The sequence below is a fragment of the Taudactylus pleione genome, unplaced genomic scaffold (assembly GCF_031769625.1).
Source record: "Taudactylus pleione unplaced genomic scaffold, aTauple2 ptg000563l, whole genome shotgun sequence".
Taxonomy (NCBI): domain Eukaryota; kingdom Metazoa; phylum Chordata; class Amphibia; order Anura; family Myobatrachidae; genus Taudactylus; species Taudactylus pleione.
Window position 1 is genome coordinate 1,888,195 of NW_028284965.1, and position 18,730 is coordinate 1,906,924.

General features: G+C 46.5%; 1 protein-coding gene across 2 annotated transcripts in view; it reads right to left on the minus strand.

Annotated features, from left to right (window-relative positions):
• Nucleotides 1-18,730, minus strand: part of LRRC4B (leucine rich repeat containing 4B) — a 369,551-nt gene that overhangs the window by 142,999 nt on the left and 207,822 nt on the right. For both annotated transcript variants that reach the window (XM_088453020.1, XM_088453019.1), the window contains one exon: nucleotides 4,275-4,371. The gene's annotated coding sequence lies outside the window, so the exon portion shown is untranslated. The remainder of the gene's footprint in view (nucleotides 1-4,274; nucleotides 4,372-18,730) is intronic.

Sequence of the window (18,730 nt, forward strand, 5' to 3'; positions counted from 1 at the left end):
TGTCCGCTATTTATTAGATTAATCGAGTACATCGACCAGGGTATGAACTGCTCGCTATTCTTGGGGTTGGTTTTTGCTACCACAATTTTGCGAGCAGTTCTGGCTCTAAAATAACCCAGTGACGTGGTCAATGACGCTGCTGTATTAATTATGCACACCCATAAAACGCCCGTTTTGACCTTTAAGCACGCCTGCGTTCGGATCTCCACTCCCCGTTTTCAAGCACCTTCCCCTGTTACCAACTACATACGCCTCCTCCTGTCACTCAAATTATCAGGCATTCGCTATTTTGCGAGCACATGAATTTTGGCCGCACTGACTGGTTCGCGCATGCGTATAACGATCCGTACGCATGCGCAGTTGGGCAAACATCGCTCGGAGCGAACGAGCGGCTCTGAATCAGGCCCTTTGTTCTGTATGATAGCTGGCCACTGTGGATCCTGCCAGGCTTGTAGGCAGTGCTTTCCTCCAGCCTGCCGGCAGTGGACATCACACAGCAGTGAAAGATAAAGATATGCAACCTAAGCATATACTCCATGGGGAGCCGCCCAGTTGACCTAGTGTACCCCACGGACAGGGGCTAATTAGTAAGCCAGACATTACCACACTGGTAGAAGGTCCGGGCTGATCAGTAAGTCGCATGTCCCCGCGGCCTTGATTCAGAAGTCCCTCAGCAGAATCACTCTCGGAGGGACCCTGCCCAGCGGCCTTTGCACAGCTCAACTTTCCTAGTTCAAGATGGGTAATTTGCAGAGTATGGCTATTACTACTAACATTTCTGTATATAGAGTATACAGTTGTAGTCACTGTTTTTACATGACTGTGTTGTGTGCTGTGTAAATTAAAAGGCATCATTGAACCTTCGCTATTGTGTCTTTCCCGTGTGATCTAGGTACTCATAAAGGAACCAGGGTACCGTGCGGGAGCTATAACCGCTGCCTTTCTGAAGGTGGCGACTCCCAATCGACACAAAGCCGGTGTTCTCACAGGGTAATCTGCCTGTGCCCATGGAGTGACTGTAGTGATGGGGCAGGAAGGTAGGCCTCCAGGTGTGGTGACGGATTATAGAGAAGTCACAGGTGAGAACTGGAATCGCCACTATATCAAGAAGGGGTGATTCAACATGGTGAGAAAACTGAATTTGGGCTCTAAGAGCAGATTCAGCGTGGAGTTAAAGGGTCTATTTACTAAGCCTTGGATGAAAAACAGTGGACAGGGGGTAAAGTACCAACCAACCAGCTTCTAACTATACATTTTCAGGAGTAACGAGCTGATTGGCTGGTACTTTATCTGCGTTCACTTTATCTCCACCCAAGGCTTCGTAAATAAACCCCTAATTGAGGATGCTTTTGTCAATCTCGGCTGACAAGTCAAGTCCCAAAATAGCTGTGCTTGTGTCCAGCATAACTGTAGGTCTCAGGTCATGATCTCTCAGGCTGTCATTGATCTGTGCATGTCAGATTTCGCACTAATTAGCTGATAATGTGGGTCTGTAGGTCTTAGCGCGCATACTGTAAAGCATAATGTGTAACCTGACTCCTGCGCGAGGGGCTCTTGTAGAAACACAGGGGACCTGCACACTAATATCAACAAGCCAAAACGCAAGCATTGAAATTTCATTTTATTTTTAGAACAATCATTACAGAACGCGCCCCAATATATTAAGGAAAAGTAATAAAAATCTATATTTAATAATATCCTTTCGAAGAAAGTGCGTGACCTTTATAAAATAAGATATCTGCCGTATAACTCGCGAACGCTGGCAATTTGACTGTTGTTCTTTCTTAATGAGATCTAATGCCGATCCCGTGATAACATTTTGCTGCGGAGGCTGAAAACAATCACTTAAACCTCATGACGATCGCCAAATGTTAACAGCTATAAATGTGATTACATTAAAGATTGACAGCATCGATCATACTTAACACTTAAGACTAGGTATAGTCCCAAAGGATTTTCCTTTCACTGAAAATAGCAATTGCTTACAGACTGGGAATGTGAACCCACTAAAAGATTTATACTGATTATTAAGTCTTGTAATAAAGAAATATTTATCTGTCATCACGGGTGAAAACCTTGCATGCCAGGTTTGTAGGAGATTCTTCAAAATCACTGTTATTAACATCACTGCCCTTCCCGGGGATTCGAGTTCGCTGAAAACTATTCTGGAATGAAAGGGCTGAGTGGAATTAATTTGAAGTTTAATTTAGGCTGTTAATTTATTATTCATATTAATTTGATGGAATGTATAGTATTAGAGGCTTAGGTTTCATTTAGCACATAGCCCTGAATCAGTGCAGCTGTCATATCCACTATACGACGATACATTTGGGTCCTGAAGGGATCGGGCTCTGAGCTAAATATGGAATATGCAGACGTGTCCTATACAAGCGTCGCATATCAAATGAATCAGCGCAGTCTCCCGATGCGTCCCAGTTGCACCGCCACTAAGAAGCATTTTCGCCCAAAAAACAAAAAAAAGACACCCTACGCTAGCAGAGTCGCGTGGGACCTGGGACGTGATTCAGTACGGATCGCAACTGTGATCGCGCTGCGATTACGCGCGCAGTCACACTGAGATGATATGCTAATCTCTATGCCGTCGCAGCACAACATAAGGACGCCCACCTAACCTTATACACATCCGTAATGCCTAGCGAGTCTGCAAAACCATCGGTAATATCGAGTACAATCGGAGCCTCACGCAAACTTGCACAAAATCAGACCTAGCTCAGGAATTGGTAACCTCATCGCACGCTGTCGGGAAGCTGGCGGACCTAATACCGACAGCCGGCTTCCCGACTGCTTAATCCCGGCGAGGGTTAAATGACAGGTGTCTAAATCTAGACACCTGTCATTTTACCGACACCGGCGCACGGCATCCCGATCGAAGGGACGCCAGGCGCCGAGTGCGGATAGCCGCGCGGGGGGGGAGGGTTAGGTTTAGGGTTCCCGGGGGGGGGGGGACTTAGGGTTAGGCACCCCCCCAGGAGGTTAGGTTTAGGCTAGGGGAAGGGGGGGTTAGTGTTAGGCACCCCCGGTGGGGATTTAGGGTTAGGCACCCCCTCTGTGGACTTGGGTTTAGGTGGCGGGAAGGGGGGGGGGTTAGGTTTAGGCACTTAGAGGGGGATTAGGGTTAGGCACTGGGGGAGGTTAGGGTTAGGCACCCCCCCCCCGGGGGACTTAGGTTTAGGTTGCGGGGAAGGGGGGGGCTAGGTTTAGGCACTTAGAGGGGGATTAGGGTTAGGCACTGGGGGAGGTTAGGGTTAGGCACCCCCCCGGGGGACTTAGGTTTAGGTGGCGGGGAAGGGGGAGGTTAGGTTTAGGCACTTAGAGGGGGATTAGGGCTAGGCACTGGGGGAGGTTAGGGTTAGGCACCCCTGAGGGTTAGAGGGTAGAATTAGGTTAGAGAATACTTACCTTGGACGATCGGGATTTCCTCCTCTGCTGGGATGCCACTGTCGGGATTCCAACCGCCGGGCACGGGTCCGGCGGTAAATCGTGCCCGATTCCGCTGAGAGAGCTCAGGCTGCGCACAGGATCACAGCGGCCAATTTCTGCACGCCCCTGTAACGGCGTTCACACACCCTGGCGCACCTGCTTTTCGCCGACCCCCCCCCCCCTCACCTCCCCCAAACGGTACTTCCTGTCAATCACTATGCAATGGGTCTGCCTAGTCTCTGCGATCGCAGTCCCGATCTCAGTGGCTGGTCCATGCACGCCTATTGCATGCATAATCGCAGTTGCGATCCTTGCTGAGTCAGGCCCCTGGCGCGCTGGGAGTGGCTGTTTGGCTGTGACTGCAGCAATAATGTGTGAGGACACATATGTGGTAAGTGCATGCCAGTGCTAACGTTATACAGTATTATGCGATGATTTTTTTGTTTTATTATTATTATTTTATTTTTACAAAAACAGGGCTGTTACCTTATAAATAAACATTTTCTGTGGAAGGAAAAAAATTCTGTATATTTTTATAGATAAATAGTTTGAGTTGAAGATAAAAGTTTTTGTACTAACAGTGGAGTGTGAAACCAACAGATAACGAACGCCACACATTCGCACTACAGTAGGATGAGCCCCCGGAGCAATAAGTCATTTTATTGCCACAGTAAATGTTTGTTTCATCAACAGGTCCTCTTAGGTAGTAAATACTGCGTGTAAGATGGGACTCTAGCTGGAAACTTCTATTAATATAAAATCATTTGTAAGGAAGGATAAAGCAAATTCTTTTCATTTACACAAACAGATGTGAAGGATTACGCTTTACTCACCATGTCTGAGGCATCCAGAGGTCTGGTTACAGGATCATTCTGCCATGTGACTGTCTCCGTTCAGATTTGTGCCCAGATCATGGATGTAATCTCAATGCTGCAATAGAACAATTTGTATCAGTCATGGCCGTTCATTTAGCTGTGTAGGACACAGATTCTATTGACAAACAGAAATAAACTGTATATGTAAAATTATTGTAGAATTTGATATGGTTTTACCATGACGATGACATTTCTGCAATTTATGATGAACAATACATACAGAAAATACAGTCAGGTGCATAAATATTGGGACATTGACAGAATTTTCATATTTTGTCCTCTATTCACCACCACAATGGCTTTGAAATGAAACAAACAAGATGTGCTTTACCTGCAGACTTTCACATTTAATTTGAGGGTAATTACATCCAAATCAGGTGAACGGTGTAGGAATTACAACGGTTTCTATATGTGCCTCCCACTTTGTAAGGGGCCAAAAGTAATGGGACAAACTAAACAATCCTAAATCTAACTTTCACTTTTAATACTTTGATGCAAATCCTTTGCAGGCAATTACAGCCTGAAGTCTGGAACGCATAGACATCCCCTGACGCTGGGTTTCATCCCCGGTGATGCTCTGCCAGGCCTCTACTGCAAATGTCTTCAGTTCCTGCTTGTTCTTGGGGCATTTTCCCTTCAGTTTTGTCTTCATCAGGTGAAATGCATGCTCAATCGGATTCAGGTCAGGGGATTGACTTGGCCATTGCATAACATTCCACTTTTTAGCCTTAAAAAACTCTTTGGTTGCTTTTGCAGTATGCTTCGGATCATTGTCCATCTGCACTGTGAAGCACCGTCCAATGAGTTCTGAAGCATTTGACTAAATATGAGCATATAATATTACCCGAAACACTTCAGAATTCATTCTGCTGCTTTTGTCAGCAGTCACATCATCAATAAATACAAGGGAACCAGTTCCATTGGCAGCCAGACATGCCCACGCCAAGACACTACCACCACCATGCTTCACTGATGAGGTGGTATGTTTTGGATCATGAGCAGTTCCTTTCCTTCTCTTCCCATCACTCTGGTACAAGTTGATCTTTGTCTCATCTGTCAATAGGATGTTGTTCCAGAACTGTAATGGCTTTTTTAGATGTTTGGCAAACTCTAATCTGGTCTTCCTGTTTTTTGTGGCTCACCAATGGTTTACATCTTGTGGTGAACCCTCTATATTCACTCTTGTGAAGTATTCTCTTGATTGTTGACTTTGACACATATACATCTACCTCCTGGAGAGTGTTCTTGATTTGGCCAACTGTTTTGAAGGGGTTTTTCTTCACCAGGGAAATAATTCTTCTGCCATCCACCACAGTTGTTTTCCGTGGTCTTCCGGAGCTTTTGGTGTTGCTGAGCTCTTCGGTGCGTTCTTTATTTTTAAGAATGTTCCAAACAGTTGATTTGGCCACACCTAATGTTTTTGCTATCTCTCTGATGGGTTTGTTATGATTTTTCAGCCTAATGATGGCTTGCTTTACTGATAGTGACAGCTCTTTGGATCTCATATTGAGAGTTGACAGCAACTGATTCCAAATGCAAATGTCACACCTAGAATCAACTCCAGACCTTTTACCTGCTGAATTGATAATGAAATAACGAGGGAATAGCCCACACCTGTCCATGAAATAGCTTTTGAGTTGATAGTCCCATTACTTTTGGCCCCTTAAAAAGTGGGAGGCACATATAGAAACCGTTGTAATTCCTACACCGTTCACCTGATTTGGATGTAATTACCCTCAAATTAAATCTGAAAGTCTGCAGTTAAAGCACATCTTGTGCGTTTCATTTCAAAGCCATTGTGGTGGTGAATAGAGGCCAAAATATGAAAATTCTGTCAATGTCCCAATATTTATGGACCTGACTGTATGTGCTGTTGGATGCAAACACAGCTTGCACTTATTTTCCTGTTCATATGCATGAAAAGAGTGACTAGGATGGGCGAGGAAAGCACTGAGGACCTGATTCAGAGCCGCTCGTAAGCGGCCGCTCGTTCGCTCTGAGCGATGTTCGCACATCTGCGCATGGGTTGTAATACGCATGCGCGAACCAGTCAGTGCGGTCGGAAATCGTGTGCTCGCAAAATAGCAAATGCCTGCTAATTTGAGTAACAGGATGAGGCGTTTGTGGGTGGTAACAGGGGAAGGTGCTTGAAAACGGGGAGTGTGAACCGAACGCAGGCGTGCCAAACGGTCAAAATGGGCGTTTAATGGGAGTGCATAATTAACAAAGCAGCGTCATCGACCACGTCACTTGGTTGTCTTTTAGCCTGAACTGTTCGCATGATTGCGGTAGGAGAATGCTACCACAAGCACTGCGAACAGTTCATACGCCTTTCGATGTTCTCGATTAATCAAATAAATAGCGGAGATGACGTATGATGCGAGCGGCCAGGGTACGTTTTTTCCAAAATAGTGAGCGCATGTTTTGTTCGCTCGTTCAGACATAGAGGCGTCAACAGACTGCAAAGAGCGAGTGCTCGAATTAAATAGCCGGCCCCTTTTTCTGAACGAGCGTCCGCAAATAGCGTCCGGCTCTGAATCAGGCCCTGAGTACACGTGGATCTAGTCCTGGCTGATTGGCTGAATGTGTTTGAGCCACTCCAATTTTATGCCACTATTTTAGCAAGATTGCTTCTACGATCTATTCCAGTTGTTCTCAAACTTGGTCCTCAAGACCCCAATCAGGTCACGTTTTCCAGGTCACCCAGCAGGAGCACAGGTGTATTCATTACTCACTAAAGCATAGAGCTAATGATTTTCACTTGTAATTCTGTGAGGAGACCTTGAAAACATGCACTGTTTGGGGTCCTGTGGACCGAGTTTGAGAACCTGTGATCTATTCACATGATTAAAGGGAACTGAGTGACTGGTCTTCACTAATAAAGTATGTTTCCTAGTCAGCATTTAAAGGGGAAGAAGATGGCTATGTATATTACTGTGTGCATAAAACTGACACTTAACATTTGAATTTTTATATTGTGTGAAAATCTGGGATATTTTGCTCAGTAGAGCCATCAGTGGTGCAGTGTTAAGGGCCATGATGGAGCTTGCTCAGGGTAAAGCAAAACACAATGGTGCTTTACTGTTGTCAGCATGAAGCAAATGGAAAATAACAAAAGTCTAGCCCCCATGCAGAGCACTACTTCACTTCTAGAAACTTACAGCTTCTGTATTTTGCAAAATGACTTCTCAGTCTTGTGCCTCTTGCAGGTACGGACTACCGGCCTTCTAGCCTGCAGCTTGGCTGCCACGACTTCATACAAAGTCTCAGTTTTGTCTGCTTCCTGCATGTATGGCTTCCTGGCTTACTAACCTGATTGTTTGGCTGCCTAAGCCCCACCTGGGCTCGGCAAACAGAACGACCCTTTAGGTGTGAGCACACCACCTTTTTCTTCCCTGTCTGGGTGGAACCCTCCAGCCCAACACAAAATCTGTGGCTCACCAGAGCCACATAGCTTCGTATTACTACATATCCCCCTCCGCAGTTTACAACCCTTAGGGTGAATGACTTGGGACCAGGCATTCTCATGATGAAGTCCCTCTTCACTATTCTCATGAGGGACATCCACCACATTCATGAACATTATCCAAACTCTTCTACCCTCTGGTGGCCTCACCTTCTAAGTTCTTGGATCAGTTTTTCTTTCTAATTTTATGGTGCTTTTTGAACTCATTGCCTAAACTTTTTACAGGCTTACCAACTTCTGATGGAAACATCTCTAACCTTCGGCCTTGAAGCACTGTATTGGCTACTGGCATGCCTCACTGATAACTCATCCTCTTTTGAAGAACCACTGCTTTGAATTATTTTCCTCTTTACGCTCTCAACTATTTCTTGGAAAGCATACAAACCTTTCCTAAACATAGAGTCAGGCACAAAATAAGAAACATAGGCATTATCCAGATGACCCTCTGTCCCTGGAAGAAAGCTCTTCAGAGGTTACACTTAATATGCTTGGTCACCTTTGCTTCCTCTGAGACATATGAAAGTCACAATCATAATTACTTTCAATGCAATCAAGGCCAGCCAGTCATGTTGGAGAAGGGACGATCCTTCTGCACAGAGTCACCTGTCCACACACTAGTATTTGCTACTTTCATCTCTACTTTACATACAGGGCAGCTCTGCATTCAATTTCCTGGACATACATCAGGTCCTAATAACAGTTCTCCTCTGGCCTCTTCTTCAGCTACTGTACATCATTTCCCTCTGAATCTTCTTGGGCATCAGCTTGTTGGCCATTGAAAACAGGGTGAACAACTTCAACATGTTTCATCAGCCCTGATTGAGATGCACCCTCCACTGAGGTCTTTACTTTTAGACCCTGTTTAGTTGGTTTACTTGCTTCAAGCCTTGCATCATGAGACAAACTTAAATTAAATTTCCTCACAAACCAATTCAGCTGTACTACAAGTTTCGACTTGGTTGCATAAAGACGTTGTTTCACATAAAGGAGTACTACTCTTCACAAGACCATCAATATAAACTTCCTGCAAGGTTTTGCTTTCCACTCCAAAAGTGTGTGACTTAGGGCCCTATTCATTATCACTTAAATAAACATTTTCACCTGCAATTGTAGAAATTAAGTAATCGGGCCATTCACTAAGAAGGTAAAGCAGGAGATATCTGAGATATCTCCTACTTACCTTTCTCTTCCAGAATGGCCCGCTGTCCCCATACACTAGTATCACAGATATCTCCTACTTACCTTCCTCTCCCGGAATGGCCCGCTGTCCCCATACACTAGTATCACAGATACAGTATCTCCTGCTTACCTTCCTCTAGCGGAATGGCCCGCTGTCCCCATACAGTAGTGTTGCCGGAGGCAGGCCACACGGGGTTAATGGCTGCCACAGCACTGAAAGGGTTAACCCCCGTGCTGTGCCGTCATTTTTAAAAGGACAGTGTAAAAGCACACTGCACATGGTTTATAATAAACTGTATTAAAGTATATATGTATTGCTGCAATGCATTAGTGCATGAGGCAACGTATATTTAATAGGCTGTGCACTATATGGTTTAAATGTATATTTTGTAGAGAAAATGCACTTATTGAATATATGTCTGTATAAGACATGACCAGCCTCTGTGTCTGCAGATACTAGATGCTGATTGTGATTCCCTTAGCAGGAGGTCTGATGAATAGGGTGACTGGAAGTTCTCTGTGTGAAGGTGTGAATGGTGTCATATAGCCAAACACTACATGTACAGAACTTACTTTGAAAAGACAATCTGTTTTTAAGAACCTTTTGGATGTCACTGAATAGTGTTAAGGTTGGAAATGCCAAACTGATTGATAAGGAATCAGGATGAATGTCATTTACCATTTTCTGTGACATGTTATACCAACATTTTAGGAGACAGTATAATGTATGATAAATCAGTTTGTGTTGGTGGATTAGGAAGGAGGATATTGAGAGACTCCTTTGAAATGTAAGACGTATTTAACTTATGTTTTCTGAGATAGCCTGATTGGCTAGAGGGAACACAGGGTGGATTTGCCCCCCTGTGATGATGTGTGTAAGAATGACATAAAAAGAGGGACTGTGAGCCTCTGTATGTGGTACAACCCTGTAACTTCTATGAGGAGAAGAGCTGCTGATAAGATTCCTGTATGTGGTACATCTTTGGAAATCCTTTGTGGAGAATTGCTGTTTGATTCTGTGTGATATTCCCATTCAGACGGAAGGGAGAGTCTTCTTTAAGACATTGAGCAAATAAACACTGTTTGCCTTTACCAATTGCCTCAATCTTGCGACCAACAGAATTGCGCAAAAACGCTATTCCGTTCTCCTGCTGTTCTGGGTAAGAGCTCCGTGTCTCCAAGTTCAAGCCCTCTGCCAGCTACCGTGCAGACCTGGTCCATTGCGAGGGATCAGGTGGGAACAGCCAACACCAAACAGGAGGTGTGTCTGCAGTTAATCAAACGCATACGCAGCAGAAGCGGTTCCAGGTTCCAAGGCAGGAGCCTGAGTGTACCTAGTAAGCGGTTCCAAACGCGGATGGTAGAGTTTGGTGGTGGCAGCATCGTTACACGCCCACGGCGCAGTGGGCGGAGTCAGTGACAGGCGGGCACTGACGGTGAGTGGGAGTCCAAAAGTGCTAACCCGTGACCAGGGACGGCCTAGGCGAAAGGCGTCCAGTCACAAGTAGTATCATAGATATCTCCTGTTTAACTTCCTCTCCCGGAATGGCCCGCTGTTCCCATAAACTAGTATCACAGATAGCTCCTATTTACCTTCCTCTGGCGGAATGGCCCACTGTCCCCATACACTAGTATCACAGATATCTCCTACTTACCTTCCTCTGGCAGAATGGCCCGCTGTCCCCATACACTAGTATCACAGATATCTCCTACTTACCTTCCTCTTGCGGAATGTCCTGCTGTTCCCATACACTAGTGTCACAGATATCTCCTGCTTACCTTCCTCTCCCGGAATGTCCCGCTGTCCCCATACACTAGTATCAGAGATATCTCCTGCTTACCTTACTCTCGCGGAATGGCCCGCTGTCCCCATACACTAGTATCAGAGATATCTCCTGCTTACTTTCCTCTCCCGGAATGGCCCGCTGTCCCCATAAACTAGTATCACAGATATATCCTACTTACCTTCCTCTGGCGGAATGGCCCGCTGTCCACATACACTAGTATCACAGATAGCTCCTACTTACCTTCCTCTGGCGGAATGGCCCACTGTCCCCATACACTAGTATCACAGATATCTCCTGCTTACCTTCCTCTGGCAGAATGGCCCGCTGTCCCCGTACACTAGTATCACAGATATCTCCTACTTACCTTCCTCTTGCGGAATGTCCTGCTGTTCCCATACACTAGTGTCACAGATATCTCCTGCTTACCTTCCTCTCCCGGAATGTCCCGCTGTCCCCATACACTAGTATCAGAGATATCTCCTGCTTACCTTACTCTCGCAGAATGGCCCGCTGTCCCCATACACTAGTATCAGAGATATCTCCTGCTTACTTTCCTCTCCCGGAATGGCCCGCTGTCCCCATAAACTAGTATCACAGATATATCCTACTTACCTTCCTCTGGCAGAATGGCCCGCTGTCCCCATACACTAGTATCACAGATATCTCCTGCTTACCTTCCTCTTGAGGAATGGCCTGCTGTCCCCATACACTAGTATCACAGATATCTCCTGCTTACCTTCCTCTTGAGGAATGGCCTGCTGTCCCCATACACTAGTATCACAGATATCTCCTGCTTACCTTCCTCTCCCGGAATGTCCCGCTGTCCACATACACTAGTATCAGAGATATCTCCTGCTTACCTTACTCTCGCGGAATGGGCCGCTGTCCCCATAAACTAGTATCACAGATATATCCTACTTACCTTCCTCTGGCGGAATGGCCCGCTGTCCCCATACACTAGTATCACAGATAGCTCCTACTTACCTTCCTCTGGCGGAATGGCCCACTGTCCCCATACACTAGTATCACAGATATCTCCTGCTTACCTTCCTCTGGCAGAATGGCCCGCTGTCCCCATACACTAGTATCACAGATATCTCCTGCTTACCTTCCTCTTGAGGAATGGCCTGCTGTCCCCATACACTAGTATCACAGATATCTCCTGCTTACCTTCCTCTTGAGGAATGGCCCGCTGTCCCCATACACTAGTATCACAGATAGCTCCTACTTACCTTCCTCTGGCGGAATGGCCCACTGTCCCCATACACTAGTATCACAGATATCTCCTGCTTACCTTCCTCTGGCGGAATGGCCCGCTGTCCCCATACACTAGTATCACAGATATCTCCTGCTTACCTTCCTCTTGAGGAATGGCCTGCTGTCCCCATACACTAGTATCACAGATATCTCCTGCTTACCTTCCTCTTGAGGAATGGCCCGCTGTCCCCATACACTAGTATCACAGATAGCTCCTACTTACCTTCCTCTGGCGGAATGGCCCACTGTCCCCATACACTAGTATCACAGATATCTCCTGCTTACCTTCCTCTGGCGGAATGGCCCGCTGTCCCCATACACTAGTATCACAGATATCTCCTGCTTACCTTCCTCTTGAGGAATGGCCTGCTGTCCCCATACACTAGTATCACAGATATCTCCTGCTTACCTTCCTCTTGAGGAATGGCCTGCTGTCCCCATACACTAGTATGGGGACAGAATTCATCAAGCTCTGAAAATACAATATTTTCGGTGCTTGATTGCAGGAGCAAGATGGCAAGTGCTCCTATGGGGAGGGATTCCTGGGTTGTGAAGATCGATCCTTTCAGATCCCTCCACTCCTGTCCGACTCCTTCCGCCGGACGCCAAGGCTCTTGTGTGCATGCGCACTAGTGTCACTGCTCGAAGCCGCTCGCGCAGACAGCTGATTTTCTGATCAGCTGTCATTGCGCTGGAGAAAGGATGAATTACTCCGGCGTCTGCGGCGAGTTAGAACATTTAATTATCAGGGTCCGATAATTAACATCATGAATAGACCCCTCGATCACACTTATATCACATGGATCATGGCGACATTAGAGTTTTATCCCAGGAAGCCATAGATATTCTTACAGTCTTCTGTATGTCTCGTGTCTTTACCTCATGGGGCCAAAGATCATCATTTGAACTTGCCAGCGCCACATCAGCAACTTTAGGTACAGTTTTATCATCGGAAAGTGTCACCTTCTGGGAGGACTGCACATCTTTATTTATAACGGGGAACTGAAAGTCACTGCCAGGCATTTCATTTTCTATAATAAGCTCTTTTGGGGAACTTCCCAGCTTTGATACTTTGGCCCCTTCTTGTCCACAGGGACATTTAATGAAATCCCTTTGCATCCCTAGCATACCATTCTTCACATCAGCCTTCTCACAATCAGCCTGTATTAACTACTGCTTAACTTTCTGTATGGTTCTGGTAAAAAAGATAGACAGTTAAAAGGTTGACAATGTCTAGATAGACATCAGATGTTAGACAGGGACAAAAGGTCTACACAGTAATGGTCGGCATGGAAGAAGGTCGACAGGTACAAATGGTCGACCGGGTCTAAAGGTCGACACAAATGGTTGACTTTTTTGTATTCTAATCTTCACCTTAACACTAACCCTCCTTCCTGGTACCTAACCCTCCCTCCTGGTGCCTAACCCTAACCCTTCCTCCTGGTGCCTAACCCGAACCCTCCCTCCTGGTACCTAACCCTCCCTCCTGGTGCCTAACCCTCCTTCCTGGTGCCTAACCCTCCTTCCTGGTACCTAACCCTCCCTCCTGGTGCCTAACCCTAACCCTTCCTCCTGGTGCCTAACCCGAACCCTCCCTCCTGGTCTCCCTCCTGGTACCTAACCCTCCCTCCTGGTGCCTAACCCTCCCTCCTGGTGCCTAACCCTAAGCCTTCCTCCTGGTGCCTAACCCTCCCTCCTGGTGCCTAACCCTAACCCTCCCTCCTGTTGCCTAACTCTAACTGTCCCTCCTGGTACCTAACCCTAACCCCCCCTCCTGGTGCCTAACCCTAACCATTGGGATAAGTGCCTAACCCTAACAAAAAAAAATGTGTCACCCATTTTTGTGTCCACCTTTTGTACTTGTCGACTTTCTTCCATGTTGACCTTTACGGTGTCTGCCTTTTGTCCCTGACAATCTATTCCCTGTTTAACATGTGAGGCCAAATGTAATAGGGTGAAAGTTTAGGAAATGTGAGAGCTTTCTCACACTTTTTAAACTCGGCCAATGTAATAGAGTCCGAGAACAAAGCAACAGAGCAAACTCGCATGTTTTTCAGGGGCCTATTCATCAACACTAAAATAACGTTTTTAAGGACATTTTCCTTAATTACCGATATTTTAGTATTCACGAAGAGACTTAACACAGGAATATCACTGATATCTCCTGGTTTAGTCCCCCTGCGTTAATTTCCACACTCCCCATACATTAGTATGAGTACATTAGAACATTAGTACATTAGTACATTAGTATGGGGATATGGAAATTATGCTATTCATCAAATTTCGGAAATTATGTATTTTCAGAATTTGATGGAGTTACTATACACCAGTGTGAGGTGGCGAATAGCAGGTGACACTTACCTGTGTCAGCGTGTGCAGGTTCCCCGGCGACTTCCTCCGGCGCTTTGGTCCCTCCTCTGGCTCCGGTGGCTGCTCGGACTCTGTGTTCTCCCAGCAGAACACAATAAAGTTTAGAAAAAAAAAAACTTTTTTTTTATTTTTACTAAACTGTACTGTGGTCATGTGGGAGAACACAAGAGTCCGAGCAGCCACCGGAGCCGGAGGTGCTGCAGCGGGCAGGTAAGTGCGGGACAAGGGGAGGTGAGCGGAGGTAATTTTGGGGGACACACACAAAATTACCGCAGCTGTAGGCAGTGCTGGTGTTACAGATGTAACAGCGCATGCGCAGCACTGATTCCAGCTACGGTAAGTTAGAGTAGTGAAGGAAAAATATCTATTTCCCGAAAAGCTGTCATCGCAAAAATGACAGCTTTTCAAAATAGATAGTTAAGGGGAGGAGGAATGATGAATTCCTCTGGTAATTACCATATATACTCGAGTATAAGCCGAGTTTTTCAGCACAAAAAATGTGCTGAAAAAGTACCCCCTCGGCTTATACTCGAGTCAAGTGTAGCGCTGACCGGACGGAGTTCGGTCAGCGCTACACACTGCCAAACACACAGCCGCCGGAGCTGGCAGCTGTGTGTTTGGTGTAATCAGCAGCCGCTGAGAGTCTGTTAGACTCTCAGCGGCTGCTGCTGCTCCCACTGCGGGAGCCATCTTCCGGCTCCCGCAGTGGGTGATGGGAGACACGTCGTCATGACGACGTCTCTCCCATGCAAAGCGGCCGGAGGAGCGGACAGCGGCGGGACCAGGAGCAGGAGTTCAGGTAAGTGATTTTTTTTTTTTATCTTTTCACGTCTCTCTCTACTAGGGGGGGGGGGACTACAGCGGGCACTACCAGGGGGCGATGACTACAGGGGGCATTATCAGGGGGCACTACCAGGGGGCGATTACTACAGGGGGCACTACCAAGGGGCATTATCAGGGAGCGATTACTACAGGGGGCACTGAAAGGGGGGATTACCACTGGGGGAACTACAAGGGGGGATTACTATAGGGGGCACTACCAGGGGGGGGATTACTACAGGGGGGGATTACTACAGGGGGCACTAAAGGGGGGGATTACCACTGGGGGAACTACAAGGGGGGGATTACTACAGGGGGCACTACCAGGGGGGGATTACTACAGGGGGGATTACTACAGGGGGCACTAAAAGGGGGGATTACTACAGGGGGCACTAAAAGGGGGGATTACCACTGGGGGAACTACCAGGGGAGGATTACTACAGGGGGCACTACCAGTGGGGGATTACTACAGGGGGCACTAAAAGGGGGGATTACTACTGGGGGTACTACCAGGGGGGGATTACTACTGGAGGCACTGAAAGGGGGGATTACCACTGGGGGCACTACCAGGAGGGATTACTACTGGGGGCACAACCAGGGGGAATTACTACTGGGGGCACTACCAGCTGCTGCCATTTCCCACACTAGGCTTATACTCGAGTCAGTAAGTTTTCCCAGTTTTTTGGGGTAAAAGTAGGTACCTCGGCTTATATTCGGGTCGACTTATACTCGAGTATATACGGTAGGTAGAACTCCATGCCAGTTCTAAACTTAATTACCTCCAGAGAATTTTAAGTTATGATGAATAGGCCCCTCAGACTCAAAAAACTCACAATTTAAAATCTCATCCAGATGTTTTATCGTTTTGAAGATAAAACTCGACCAATGTGAGAGGTTACTGTTAAACTCTGAAATTTTGTAAACTCTCACCCTATTACATTTGGCCCCTGGTGTCTCTTTCTAAACATTGTTGACCTTTTAACTGTCTATCTATAGTCCGGATAGCTGTATGTACTTCTATCAGACTAAATTCAGTGAAAAGATCGGATGCCAGTTTGGATCCAGAATAAAATTCCAGAGTGTAGGCCAACTCATTTTTCTCTTCTGCTTTTCCCACTTCCACATGAAACTTTTCCTCAGTTACAGAGATCTGTTCTTCAAGCTTTCCAACTTGTTCCGAGTCTGCAGAAGATGGCCCAAGGGGTGGCTGGGAGATTTGCCTACTTTTCCAGGGGATCGGGAGCGCCACCTGATTTTCGGGAGACTCCCGGCCACCCCGGAAGAGTAGCATGTATGAGTTTAATGCTTCAGCCTCCTCAGGAGTTCAGTCATAACTGATAATGTGAGGTCTGTATCTTTAAGAACCTTCAATTCTAGCTCTCTTTTAACTCTGTAATTTTTCAACAATTTGCTCATGCAAAAGATTTTCTTCAGCAGACTTTTTATTTAAGTTCTCTATTTGCTCAATTCCACAGTCTTTCATGCAAAACTTTATTCATATTGACCTGGTTCTACTCGGAACCCCTAAATTCAGGTGTGTTCGGATTTCATAAATCCGGACCCGCAAATCTCTAATTCATATGGTCAAATTCTTCCATGCCATGTGCCTGATTTAGATTTGGGAATAGAGTAAAATATAGCAAGTAACTGTGCACCTGGACAAACCATGTTGCAATACAAGGGCTGCAAAAATACATATATTGTTTTTGCATGTGGGGTAAATACCGGCTGCTTCTCCATGTAGCCCACAAATGCTGGACAGCTTTATTTTTACACTAAATTTAGATGTCAGTATGGACATAACCCTCTCAAATCTAATCTCTCTGCACCTGTCACATCTGCCCCACCTGCAGTGCAGCATGGTTCTACCAAGGTGCACAGTTACTTGCTCTATCTTACTCTATTCCCAAAGCGGAACCAGGCCCATAGTCCTCTTCTGGTAGACTCAGCACCATACACTGACAACACACATTTTTAGTTTTACTTTGCTTTGGCATTTTAGATGTCAATTTCTCTGGAACATCACTTTGTAACACAGCATTTTGAGAAGGGTTAACCTCCATCATCTCACAGAGGAGTTCAACGAAAAACTTTAAATCACCTCCTTGCAACATATTTGTTCTAATTCCAGACTGTAGACTCCAGTCCCGGATTTGCAATTCTTGCTTCAGGCAACCTGCCTTTGCGAGTGGCATACCTCTTTATTTCCCATATTTATCTGTGCACAGTACATACATTAGGAACAGCTTTTGTTTTTACTTTATCAACACACCTAAACACTTTACTTGATACAGTAGCTGTGGCACTACAAGCACCAGCATGTATCACAAAAACTGTCCCTTTAATTGTCTTTGCAACAGGTATCTTTGTTCTGCACCACACACAACTTCAATGAGGCAGATTCAAACACTTGTTTTCAGCAGAAACAAGCTCAGGTTTTCCGCTATTAACCTGTCTGCCGACTGCACATTGCTTTATTACTTCACAAATACTTGCTTTTTACTTTCAGCAAATACTTTGTAGACATATATTTGCATATGTAGTCAATTTTCTGTTTAAACAACCGTTCATAACATATTTGTAGCCACTTACCACCTCCGTGGGTTTCATGTAACAGAGTCTTGTTGTCTCCATTAGGCCATGCTTGCCTACACTCCCGGGAATGTTGCGGGAGTCTCACGATTTTTTGGGAGAGATCTGCCTGCCACCGGAAGTGTAGGCAAATCTCCCGCATCCTGCCCACTTCCTAGTGAAGCAGACAGGATGGAGAGATTTAATGGGGAATTTGTGGGTCCGTACGGAGGGGACAGGGCTAAATGACTCATATCGTGCAGTTTAGTCCTGCCCCCTCCTTGCGGACGCGCAAAGCGTGGACTATTCCAGGAAATGGGCAGGGCCTAAATACGCCAACAGACCGCCTCCCCGAACCGGCCTGCAGCAGCAGCACTCCGGGTTTCTCCCGAAAAGTATATACTGTATACAAAGTCGGTAAGCATGCATTAACCAGTTGCCTGGCATGGTCGCAACAGTTGTGACCACACCAGGCTGGGTTTTAACTGACATGGTTGTAATGGTTACGACCAGTCAGAAACGCCCACTAAGCGGCTGCAGGAAGCTAATTTTCCCACAGCCGCCTTTATCAGAGGGACCTCCCGGCCCCTCTGCACCTATGGATTCTAATGAAGAGTGTGCTGATCACTGCCGTTCACAGTGATCAGCAAGTCCGGCGCCCCCCCCCCCCCCTCACACACTAGCATGAATGGAGCCTGAGCTCCTGTGTAACCCCGGCGCTGTTCCTCGCAGACACCGGGGAAATACACATACAGCAGTGAGCAGTGCCCCCCCCCCTTCCCTGAGCACACCCGGTGCTGCTCCTCGCATATGCCGGGGAAGCACACATACAGCCGCGCCCCCCCCCCCCACTCTGTTATCACACCCGGCGCTGTTCCTCGCAGACACCGGGGAAATACACATACAGCAGTGAGCAGTGCCCCCCCCCCTTTCCCTGAGCACACCCGGTGCTGCTCCTCGCATAT